Below are 13,360 nucleotides of genomic sequence, written 5' to 3'. Positions count from 1 at the left end.
GCAGGAGCCTGGAGCGAGGAGGAATCTATGTCCTCCTATCCCCTACATAAGCCGCCTCAAATGCTTCTAGAAAGCAGACCGTGTAGCCCTTATAAACCAGTGCTACCCGTTAGCAGAATGGTTAATTACCCAATTACACATCATCCATTTAAACGTGCCTCTAACTATGGAGGTTTGGACCTCCAAGTGAGACAAGAGCAGGTAGAAGCCCGCCTCTTCCTGCCCCTGCTCTCAGGGCACAGCTTTGAACCCTGAAGACCAGAGCAACCAGAGGGAAACTAGACTGGAAAGAGGAGTTGGTTTGGGATCCCAGGGTTGTGGGCCAACACAGGAGCAAGGCCTCTTCAAACCCTCGTCATCCTTACACCAAGAAGACACACCACCCAACTGCAACCCAGCATGAGTCTTAAGACTTCCGATTCTCTCTGCTGGCTACGAGGAATTCTGTCCAGGAAAACGATCCATCACTGTCCTTTCTCCAGGAGCCTGAGATACCTCATTTCAACCAAAGAAACTAAGGAGTACTGCCTGGTCCGTCCAGAGAGACCCAATCCAGTAAAGCCTCTTGGTGGCCCACTGTCTCCACAGTCCAACTGTCTCCTCCCCAGAGAGCTGGAGCACATCTGGAAAATGAGCATCTCCTTCACAGAGGAGAGGAATTCCCAAACCCAGCCTGAAGAGTGTGCGTGCACTCGTGTGTCTGACACAACACCTCTGGCCTCTAAGCACATGCACTGTGTGCACGCACATGCACACACACACACAGATACACAGATACATACACAGAGACACACACATATACGGAAATATACACAAAGAGACACACACATACACACAGACATACAGATATACACAGAAACATACACAGACACAGTGACATACATAGATGCGCGTGTGCATACACACACACACATACACACACACACACACACACACACACATTTCCTCCAGGAATGAAGGGAAAACAGAAAGGGGAAATGACTTGCCACTAGTCAGCTCACTCCTAAAGATGAGCTGAAGGAAATCCTTCAAAGAGCGAGGGCTGACAGCAGAGGGAATCCTGGGACATCAGGAAAGGAGAAGCAGTGGCCAGAGTGGAACAGAAGCAAGCACTAGACTGTTTTCTTCCTCTTGAGTAGTGCAGGCCACAGCCCATCGCTTGACCAAGACTGCATTCCACACGGAGACTCGTTAAAGCAGGGAAGGAAAAGGGACCTAAATGGAGAGAAGTGTCTGCACTTCATCTGAAGCGGGGAAGCACTGGGCTCTGAGAGTGACGTTGATGTGTACCAAAAATATGCCGTAACTAGAGCAGGATGGAATTCTGTGCTTAAAGTAACTCTCAGAGATGCAAGGATACAGATGCAGAACAAAGAACCCAAGGAAACATAGAAGCAAGGCACAGAAGAGCAAGTCAAGAGCTGGCGTACCAACAATTACCTTAATTGTAAATTATTTACATGCACCAACGGGAAGATAAAACTGGCAGAGTGGATTTTAAAAACGAGAAAATGACTCAGGTTTATATTGCCAACAAGAAACATACGTCAGATTTGATGGCCCAGACAAGTTGAAAGGTTTTTTTTTTTTTTTAATGGAAATAATATATCACTGGGGGCTGGAGAGATGGCTTAGCAGTTAAGGGCATATATGCTCGTCTAAAGGGTTCCTGTTCAATTCCCAACACCCATACCATGTGGCTCACAACTGCCTATAACTCTAGCTTCAAGGGAATCCGACACGACACCTCTGGCCTCTGTAAGCGCGCGCGCGCGCGCGCGCGCGCGCGCGCACACACACACACACACACACACAGAGAGAGAGAGAGAGAGGAGGGGAGACAGGGAGAGATACACAGAGATATATATACACAGACACACACACATACACAGACATATACACAGAGACACACCCAGACATACACACACATACAGAGATATACACAGACATACACAGACACACACAGAGACACACACAGGGAGACACAGATACACAGACACAAACACATACAAACAGATACACACAGAGACACAGACATACATACAAAGATACACAGAGACACACTCAGACGTACACACACATACAAAGAGACATATAGACATACACAGGCATACAGAGACATACACACAGACACAAATACACAGACACACAGAGACATACAGACACACACAGAAATACACAAACACAGAGACATACAGACACACACAGACATACAGAGACATACACACAGAGACATACAGACACATACAAAGACACACAGAGACACATACAGAGACATACACACAGACGGAGAGACACAAATAGACACACAGAGACATACAAACACACAGACATATACAGACACACAGAGACATATAGACACACACACACACACAGCAAAAGTGGAAGGACCGTCTATGAGGTCGCCCTAGGCTGTCTCTCTCTATGCTCAGTCCTGCAGAGCCCGTTCCTCAGCAAATAAAATGCAGCTGCACGCGAGTCATGTGTTTTACTTGGGAAGCACATCTGTTAGAGACTTGATATTCAGAGTTCTTATCAGGAACTTGTCATGCAGTCCCCTCTGCCCAGCACATGTCTAAGTAACAAAGAAAAGCGAGTGTTCTGCACACACTGTAGTTTTGTACAGTCTCCACTCCAAGAGCCACTCTTCCAGCAAACTTCGAATGGGAACAGTACACAAGCCAAGTTCCCAGACTCTAGCCAAGGACTGACCTTGCCCAGGCCTTCCTGCGGCTCCGACCTGAGGGTTACCTTTTATCTACGCAGTTGCACAAGTCTATGACTATACCAAGAAAGCATTGAATCTCTCTCTTTAAATGATTGAGCTGTGTATCTCACTGAAGTTGTTTTTGAGAAGAAAAAAGAAAAACAGCAAGACTTTTCTCTTGACATAAAAGCGTATTCAAAGTCTGTATGGGAAAGCGGACAGCTCAAAGGCCTTAACAAGGCAGAATAACTGGAAACACTCCGTCTTACTAAATGCTCTGTGTAGTTGCAACAACTAAAGTCTTGTGCCTGCAGTGTCGACACAGGAGCCCAGGCATGGGAGAGACTCTAGAAATATGACCAACTGATTTTTAATTAAAAAATATCACGTGCCATTTATTATGTGTGCATGCACATGCATACTATAGTACACATGTGGGGACCAGAGGATTGCTTGTGAGAATGAGGGTTCCAGGCATCGGATGTGTGTATCAGGCCTGGCAGAAAGCACTGAGCCATCTTGCCAGCCCTCAGGTGAAGGCAGAGGCACACAAGAAACGTAATAGGAGAGGGTGGCTTCGAGAAGAAACCACACATCCAGAAACCACACTTTTAAACCCAGCACTCAAAAGGCAGAAGCAGATGTCCATGAGCCTAGTCTATAGAGTGAGTTCCAGGCCAACCAGAGGTGTATAGAGAAACTCCGTCTCCACCTCCTTCCAAAAGTAGAAAGTTGTACCCCGAGCTAGACCGAAGGCTGAGGTTCCCAATTGTTTGAGTCTGAGAGTTTGAGATCACCCTAGGTAACATCAGCAGAAACTCATCTCGTTGCAAAGTTAACAAGAGCAAAGCCAACAAAATATAAGAATATTAAAACCTACTAAGCTTAGTGGGACCTGGGGCTAGGCAGGAAGTCCCCAGGCTGGCCACCCAATGTTTGAGCCGTAAAATGAGAAACGTAGTCGGACTTTTCCAAAAGTTCTGCAGAGGAGATGGAAAAGACACAGACTGGAGGAGAACACATGCAGTCCGCACCATCGTCAGATTCTGGAATCTAGAATCTAGAAAGAGCATATAAAACCCAACAATATGAAAACTCAGAACAAACGTATTAGAAAAGGGACAAGAGACAAACACCTCACAAAACTGAACCTTTCCACGGTGAGCTGCGCCTACGTACCCATGAGACTGATAGAATAAAAACACCAAATCCCAATAGAGATTCTGAGAACCCAGACCGATCCCACAACCCTGGTGGGAATGCAAAATGATGCATCACTCTAGAGAGTGGCTTGGCAGTTCTTAATTAAAACAGACACGAGTACTGTCCAACCATCCGTCGATCTCCTAGGCATTTGTCCTCAAATGAAAACTAACATCCGGGTGCAGACCCTCACAAGGATGTTCTCAGTGGCTGTAGTAGTGACAGCCTCAGACTGGAGGTGGCCTGGGAGTCCTTCAGCAGGTGACTGGTTAATCTAAGAGTGGTACATCTGTGCCACAGAAAGCCAAAGTAAAGAGGACGAGACCTTTGATGATCGTGGAAACCTGGATAGATCTGTGGGACTCGGCTACATGAAAATACCTCCAACCCTAAATGATTCTTTGTATAGAGCATGTTCAAAAGATGAAATGAGGGGCTGGGGATTTAGCTCAGTGGTAGAGCGCTTACCTAGGAAGCGCAAGGCCCTGGGTTCGGTCCCCAGCTCCGAAAAAAAAGAACCAAAAAAAAAAAAAAAAAAGATGAAATGAGGGACAGGTTAGAGGTTGGCAGAAATGGATGGTCTACGGGTTTGGGGAGCAAGAAATAGGCATGGTTATCAAAGTGCCATCCCTCCGAGCATCCTCCTTTCTGATTTATTGTTCTCGATTTTACATACTACCCCTCGTTTGTTTGTGGTTTGCGAATATTTTCTTGAACTCTGTATCTTATCTTTCCATCTTTATCCCATGAGCTTCCCTAGAACAATATCTCAGCTACGGTGAGGGACACATGAACATGAATAGGTGATAAGATATTTTACACACACATACTCATGTGCACACATACTCATGTACACACACATGCACACTTGCACCTGCACACTCACACATGCACACATACATGCACTCACACACACATGCACATACACATGTAAGCTCACACACAACACACACACGTACATGCATGTATGTGTACACATACCCATGGACACTCGCATATGCACATGTACATGCATGCTCACACACCATGCACATATATGTACACACATGCACACACGTGTATGCATGCGCACATGTGCACACAACACACTCACACAGGCATGCACACTCACACAACACACATACATGTGCACGCGCACACAAGTTTAAGTAAAACAGAAAATGTAAGATGGTTAGGTTGCATCAGTGGCAGTATCTGGACTGTGATGTGATACAGCTGGCCCTCTCTCTGTCCCTGAAGCTCCCATGGCCTCAGATTCAATTGACCATGGATGGGGATTAGTTGGGGGTAAAATTGACTGAGTATAGGAACTTTTTCTTTTTAAGCATTATTTCCTAAACAATATGGCATCCCAGCTTTTGACATAGGATTTCCACTGTGAGTTCGTAGGTACCGTGAGTCAGCTGGAGCTGATTTTGAGTGTGCAGGGGTGTGCACAACAAGGCCTCTGCAAATACTGTGCGTTTCTTACGGAGACCTGGGGCCTGGCAGCCATGGAGGTGGACTTCCTTAGGGAGTTAGCAGATCCTAGTGTCAATGCCTGTGGATCTGAAGGGGAGGATTGTGAGCAGTGTTAGCAGCGGGTGGAGCTGAGTCGAACATAAAAGGGATCTCCCCTTAATTATTTCTTACAGCTACATATAAATCTATAATTACGTCAGTAAAAAAATTCAGTTAGAAATAATAAAGCGAGCATAACTCCATAATCCTGGAGAACAGGCATGATGGGTAGGCCCCATGCTGTCTCCCAGCGGGGTCCTCAGGGCAGCAGGGGCTTGCAAAGCCTTGCAAGCCACTCCCATTCCAGTCTTTGCTCCCCTTCAAAGCTCTCTTTGCCCTTCTCCTCACCTGAGAGGTGAGAGATGGTAGCATCCATCTATAACTGACCTGAAATGCCTGGCACTTCTTAGCAAGGGGAAGCCAGCAAGGCAGAGTCTGGCTCTGCACACCTGGAAGCCATCAGCCACAGGGAGTGTAGCTGGCTCTGTTTGCCCTCCCTTCCCCAGGTTCAAAACCCAAGGGAGAGCCTTCAGATAAGCAGGCTTTTTTTTTGAGGTTCCCCCAAAGCTGTCTGCCTCCCCCAAGGCCAGAGTCTTTATGAGTTGAGATGACAGCTAATGTACAGCAGCCCTGGCATTTATGGAGGGGGCAAAATGAAGATCCCACAAGGGACGTAGCCTTGGGCTGGGGGTTGTGTAGCTTAGTGACAGAGCGCTTCTATGAAGTCCAGAGTTACAGCCTCACCACGGAAAGAAAGATAAGTATTTCTTACCAGAACCATGAGCATGCAAGCTCTTTAAGGCAGCTGGCTGGAACACCAACCTGTGCCTAGACTGCTTGAGCTACACACAGAAAAAGAAATGGAAGTACCCAGCCACCCACCCACACAAAACATGAGCACAGAGATTCATCCAAGAACAGCAGAGTAGCTTTCAGCATTATTTATGCCACTGTCCCCAAACACTCCAAACAGCCCATAACCTAGCTAAAAGACACTCAGTGTCCAGATAAGCCTGCCCCGTGTGCTTCCTACCCCTTCAGTATAGCTGCCTCATTAAACAGTCTCCACACCCCTCCCTCCACATCCCATGCTGGGGAGGAGAAATGTCGCATGCTGCAGCAGGAGGTCCCATCGCAGGGGCCAGGTCCTCGTGTCTGAGGACTGCCTGCAGAGATGACAGATGGAAGGCTCTGTGGGAGAGGTGGGTGTGGTGATTCTCACCCTTGACCCAGGACAGGCCAAGATCTGAGCAGACACTTGAGATGTTTGTTTGCTTCTTAATCAAAAAGACCGTAAACGTGCACCTCATGAAAAGTCCAGAGCTCTCTCCCCTGCTCCATCTCCAAGGCCAGGCAAGTTTTCAGGGAACAGGCCTCCCCAGATCCCATTGTGTTTCTTCAGACAGCTGGACTGAGCTGTGGATCCAAAAACTCAGTCTGAGGCTGAGGTGCGAAATCCCCTCCTCTTTTGTGGGAGTGTGTGTGTGTGTGTGTGTGTGTGTGTGTGTGTGTATACACACGTGTGTACATAAGTACATGTGCATGCATGTTTAATCAAACCAAAGGAAGCAACCCATTAACTTATATCCCCAAGGTAACACACTTTAAAGAAAATGTGTGTCCTTTTCCAATCTATTTAATATAAACTCTGAAAAGAATTACATGTTTCTCTTCAGGATGTAATAGAAATAGCTTTTGCCCTCCTCTTTACCACCACACACAGAGACACACACAAAGATGCATGTACATGCAGACATACACGATACATATAAACACAGACAGATGTGCATATACACACATATACATATACACACATAGTCACACCGATACATATACACACAAACATACATATGCACACAGATACATATGCAGACAGACATTCACATCATCTACACACATGCATATACATCTATACATACAGACATATATGCACGGACACAAATATGAAGACACGTGCACACATAACACACATATGCATATTCACACATATATATGAATACACACATAGCCACACAGATACATATACATACATATATGCACACACATACACACACACACAGATACACATGCACACAAGCATACATACACATCATATACACATACATATACGTACATACATACACATGCAGACACATGAATGCACATGTACACACATGCATATACACACATATGCATATGCAGACACATATGCATGGATGCACATATGAACACACATGCATACACATATGCATATACACACATATACATATGTATATACACGTAGCCACACAGATACATATACACAGACAGATACATATGTACACAGTCAGACGTATATTATATACATACATATTATACATACACATATACACATGCAAACACATATACATGCACAACATATGTACACACATACACACATACACACACACACACACACACACACACACACACACACACACACAGCTTTCCCAGCTTAACAAGCTAAAGGCCTTCTGTGACTGTCTAAGTTGTCCCTCACATGCTGAGCCTTTGTGCTTGCATTTCTTTGTTCCCCTGCCAGCTCATGAGCTCAGGGGGCTGCCTTGGGGTGGCAGCCTGAGCCTGTGGGATGCAGCTGTGGATTGGCAGCTGGATCCACAGACCGACAAAGCACCATGGGGCAGAGCGCTCATCATCCAGTCCCCCTCCCACCTTGGGGAAAGCAGGCTCATGACAAACCAGCTGCAGTCTGACAGTTGTGGCCTCCACCACCAGAGGATGCAGGAGGGTCCCCTGCCTACCCTAGCAAGGGACTCTCTTTCTTGTTTAGTCAGCTAGTGTATAAGAAGGAATAAGATGAGACAGAGCTGGGGCCAGGACCCCCCAGCGAGACCGCTGATGAGTCTCCCTACTAATGAGGTGTCCAAGTTGCAACCAGCTTTTTGGCCCTGTCCACCCTATGGTTTCCAGGGCTGGTTGGGACTTGTTAAAGTTGAACATATGCATTACCCAGTTGTTCTCTAGACACTTAAAAAAAATCTCGTGTATGAGAAATCATGCCCTGGATGACACCCCGGCTCTGCAATGGCTTTGGAAGCAGAGTCCACCCCTACCCCGACATCCTCAGGAACTTGCTCTAAGCACCCCTCCTTGGCCTTCCTCTGTGGAAAGCCACCTGGATGCAATGCCTGGTGTGTTTTGCTGTCTGCCTGTAAACTTGATCCCCTCACCCCCCAGAGGCAAGTTTGCATAAGAAAGCAAATGTGGACAGCTTACACTTTTAACACTTTCCCGGTAGTCATTTTGCAATTAAGTTGTTCATTAAATCTAATGGGTTAGGAGACAGTTAAATACTTGAATAGCAACCTCCCTCCATGCAGAAGATGACTAAGTTATAGCGCTCAGCGTGCCAGCCTTTTGTCCCAGTAGCATAACTCATACATTTTTAGTTTCAAAACACATTTACTGTGTGTGGGGTGTGTGGGTGTCAATGTCTGTGCGCTCTCTCTCTCTCTCTCTCTCTCTCTCTCTCTCTGTGTGTGTGTGTGTGTGTGTGTGTGTGTGTGTGTGTGTGTGTGTGTGTTCGTTCATCTGCTGATGTGCTGGGGATAAAGCCCTTTTGCCCATGCATGTGTAGTAGGTAAGGGCTCCACAGCTCAGCTACATCCTCAGCCCCTAAATTATTACGACCTTGCCAGGTGCATATGTACCCTAAAAGAACAAAACAATAAATAGGTAATGGCTATGAACTCAGATCAGAATGTCCTCTGGATTCTCCATCTCTGTCCTGATCTGAGAAATGGGATTACAGTTCTTCACAGCTGTCTTTGCAGGGTGGTCTGAGGGTTAGGGATCGCTGCATGCTCCAGGTGCCTACAATTCATGGAACGAAACTGCACAAGGTTTTACAATCATTACATAACAATGTATCCTGTATTTATATTTGTATCTGTGTTTACATTTGAATTCATATCCAAAACTGTGAAGAGTCACTTCCAGTCAAAAGCAAAATAATTCGTTCAGATGTGGTAAGCCGGCCTTGCAGGGGGACCACAGTGGCTGGAGGACAGTGCTCTGCCCCCGCACTCGGGCTACACAACATGGTCTGAGGGCGGGACTGCATCACACTGCTGTTTTCTTCTCTTTGTAATTGCTTTAAATTGTTTTCCCCGATGCTGAGCAATGTTCGAGGGAGATTGGGGTGCCAGCATGATGTAATGGAAGTCTGGATCAATGATAGTGATGTCAAAGCCGGAGAATGTGGAAGCAAACCAGAGTTAGAGCTAGCGCATCGCTTGGGGAAGTCTGTCTGTCTGTCTGTCTGTCTACTTATTTAAGATCACCATGTGTCCTGGAAGTATATCTTGGTCTCCTCAGTGCCAAGTGATTATGGAAACAGATTAAAGCAATGTGACTCTCATGCTACATAGAGCAAGTAGGCACTTGCTGGTCCCCAGAGAAACAAGGGTTCCCTGGGTTTCCTCCATGGAGGACTCAGAAAGAATCTAACTAGAGGTGGGTCTGGAGGAAGTCTGAGTCTACAGGTCATCAAATATTTAGAGACTCTGGCCCTTAAATAGGACTTAGAGTCATCTGACCCCATGCCTTCCCTGTCCTGTCCAGGGTCACCAGAGCCCAAGGGATTTACTGAAGGAAGTACATCCACCAGCTGCTGCAGCAGGATGTCACCTCTTTCCTCCCTGGTCTCCTGCCTTCCCCTGGCCTGGCTGGCCACACCCCTGCCCCATTGTTTATTAAATCCTAACAGCCTGGGTTAGGATGCAGCAGCTGAGGGGGGTAGCCCATGAGGACCACAGGTCTTCAAGGTGCAGACTAACACGGGGCCACTGCTGAGCCACAGCTCTGCCCTGGTGATTAGAAACTGCCACAGGCTTCAGACAGCCCCAGAGGACCTGGACCCCTCCTTCTCAGCAAGGCCAGCTCTGGTATTGTTTGTGGCTTCACTGGGGCCATAGTTTAGCAACAACCGTGCTTTGGCTCTCACTGTGCTGGGCCTGGGTGGCAGTTGACCCCAGTGGAGGGAAAATAGAACCCAGGTCTACCACAGGCTTAACTCGCTAGCCCAGCCCTCCAGGTTCAAGAGCAGCCAATGTCTGCAGTGTTCCCTGGGTCCTCTTGCCAGGTCCTCTCTGCACCAGCACTTTTAACTGAGACCTCCAAGCTTGCACACCTGGTTTTAAGGCCAGATCCCAGGAGTCCTCTGTTCAAGGTCACCACGGTGTGGAACTACTGTGCTGCAGTGTCCAGTTCAAGTCCTCAGTCATGCTGATTTCTTTATTTTTAAGTTAATGTATACTAATTGTATTTTTTTAAAGTGGCTTTTAACTGGAAGGTGGTGGCACATGCCTTTAATCCCAGCACTCTGGAGAAAGAGGCAGGTGGATCTCTGTGAGTTCAAGGCCAACCTGGTCTACAGAGCAGGTCCAGAACAGCCAAATCCTTAAGGCTAGACTCCAGAAAAAAGCCTGTCTCCAAAAAGCAAAAAGCAAAGACAATTAGCGATGATGATGGTGGTGGTGGCCCTTGTTATCTTGATCACAACTATGCCCTACAAGAGCTAACAAAATGTCTGTCCCGTGGTTGACACCTAATGTGCATATGGTGACTGAATGAGAAACCAATGGATAGTTAAATGGATGAACAGTGGGTGGGTGGATGGACGGACGGACGGATGGATGGATGGACGGACTGGATGGTGCCGAGTGGGCAGGGTGGTAGGTGGATAAACAGACCTGAATATCTTCCCGTTGTTCTCATATTCATTTCTGCAAGGAAAGGATCCAGGAATTCTGTGTTGGCACAGTGCAGAATTGTATCCCTCCCGTTTCACTGGGAAAAGCCTAGAGTCAGGTGTGCTGGTCTGCATCGTCAGCCTCAACGCCTGAGACAGAGGGGGCTGATTCTGAGTGTGAAGTCAGTCTGGTCTGTAGATCGAGTTCCAAGCCAGCTAGACACGCATAACGAGACCCCTGTTATAAATACCCACAAACCCTCGCTAGCCCGCCTCCTCAAGCCACATGACATCCAACGGGTGCATTCATCTCAGGGGCAGCCGCTTCTAGGGCACCACGCCACAATACCTCTAGCTAGTCTTTGGTTACAGCGGCAGCCGCCCTCCTGGCTCTCTGCTCACATCCCTAGCAACCGGACAACGTCATAACCTACATCAGCCTGACCAAATCAAAACTCCAGAAGCTTGTAACGTAACAATCACATTTATCTCAGTAATTATCTCAGTAAAAACACATCCGCATAATAAATTCAGAGCCACCTGATATGATAGAATTTGCCCACCTAGACAAGACAAGCTGTCCTCTAATAATCCATCCCTCATGTGATAGCCATAGTTACCTGTGGCTGATTAAAGCCACACAGAGAATGACCCTTCTCATCCTCCTCCATCTTGTCTCCCCTCCTTGGCTTCTCTCCCCTTTCCAAAACTCTGACCCTGCCTTACTTTTTACTGTCCAATTGCAGGCCTTGTCTTATCTTGCACCTGCCTTCTTTTAATTTCAACCACAGACCTCTGCCTCAAAAAGAAAGAAGAGGGAGATAAAGAGCTTCACTAGTGACTCCAGTAATGTCTCCAACTCCTGACAGCCAATCATATCATCCTGGTTAAGTTCTGTGGACTCTCACTTCCGATGTTTACTTATGTCTTATTCTAGGGATAAATTAGTTCCAAGCTTACTTACAATGTCCCAGAATCTATATGTTATTGGTTATGTCTCTTGGAGCTAAGTACCAGATAAAAAGGCAAAACAAGAGAAAGTTTTTCCTCTGGCTCACAATTTAGAGAGACGCACTCTCTCGTGGAGGAGGAGGTGCCCCAGCGGGCAGCTAGCTTATCTTTGGTGCTGTCCAGGAAGCGGACAGTGGGGAAAACCTAATGCTCACACATGACTTTCTGCCTTCCCCCTCTTGATTCATTTCCAGACCCCATCCCAGGAGATGGTGGTGCCACTCTTCAGGGTTAATCTCCTCTCCTCAGCCAATGCTTCTGGAAGCATTCATAGACACATCCAAAGATGGGCCTCATTAAGGCCCAAGTATTCCTAAAGCCAATCAAGTCATCGATCCAAGTTCACCATCACGAGCCCACCTTCGTCAATCGGATACCTGACTGTAGCACTTTGAAACCATAAAATTCTACCCTTGGCCCTGTGAGCTCATGGCTGTCTCAACACAAAGTGCCTTCGGCCCAGATCTTCATAGTTTCAACACTGTTCAAAAGTTTAGTCTTCTCTCAGACTTCAAGTATGTGTGATCACATGTGAGCTCCCCCCCCCCCGCCTCCCCACACACTCACAAAATTCTTTCTGCAAATATAGCTACAGTAGAGGCTAATACTACAGTATAGGAAGGGGGCACAGTTCAGTCCCAAATACAAGCCCCAAATGAAATTTCTAAAACACTTGAATTTCTCCACTTTCTACCATTTGTATGGAATCCATCCTTCTGTATCTTTGGTTTCTAGAGCCCATATCCCATGAGCTATTTGGAATGTCCAAAACAACACTGATGTTTTGATAACGATTCTCACTAAAGTACGAAGGGCACGCCTCCCTGAAGGGCTTGCATTCAGATTGTCTACCGCACTTGGGGAAAGAGTCCTGTGCAGAAACATTATCATCCATAGATATGCATGAGCATGTGTATATGTATATATCAGATACTCAGGAGGGAGGAGATACTGTCGCCACCACACAGATCTTTAGAAGAGAGCCCCAAAGCCAGTGCTGGCCCACTCTCCCAGGTGTCCCCCCGACTGTGGCTTCATACTCTGAGGAGAGAGACAGTCTGGTCTGCAGCCCCGTTCTCTCAGGCAAGAGGACCATGCTGACTCTGGTAGATGAAGCTTCCAAGCCATGCCTCCCGCTCAGCTCAGCCTTAGCTCTGGGGCAGATGGGGAAGAAGATACCCTCCTCTCTCATAGCCAGAGGGGGCACATTTCCTGGTGCAAGTGGAAGG

The 13,360-nt window shown here is 47.0% G+C and overlaps 1 protein-coding gene across 4 annotated transcripts in view; it reads left to right on the top strand.

Moving 5' to 3' along the window:
- Positions 1-13,360, top strand: part of Rfx8 (regulatory factor X8) — a 61,455-nt gene that overhangs the window by 15,572 nt on the left and 32,523 nt on the right.

This window comes from Rattus norvegicus, chromosome 9 (genome assembly GCF_021556685.1).
Source record: "Rattus norvegicus strain SHRSP/BbbUtx chromosome 9, alternate assembly SHRSP_T2T, whole genome shotgun sequence".
Taxonomy (NCBI): domain Eukaryota; kingdom Metazoa; phylum Chordata; class Mammalia; order Rodentia; family Muridae; genus Rattus; species Rattus norvegicus.
The sequence above is the reverse complement of the archived record's forward strand: the minus strand, read 5'-3'. Positions and strand labels throughout refer to the sequence as shown.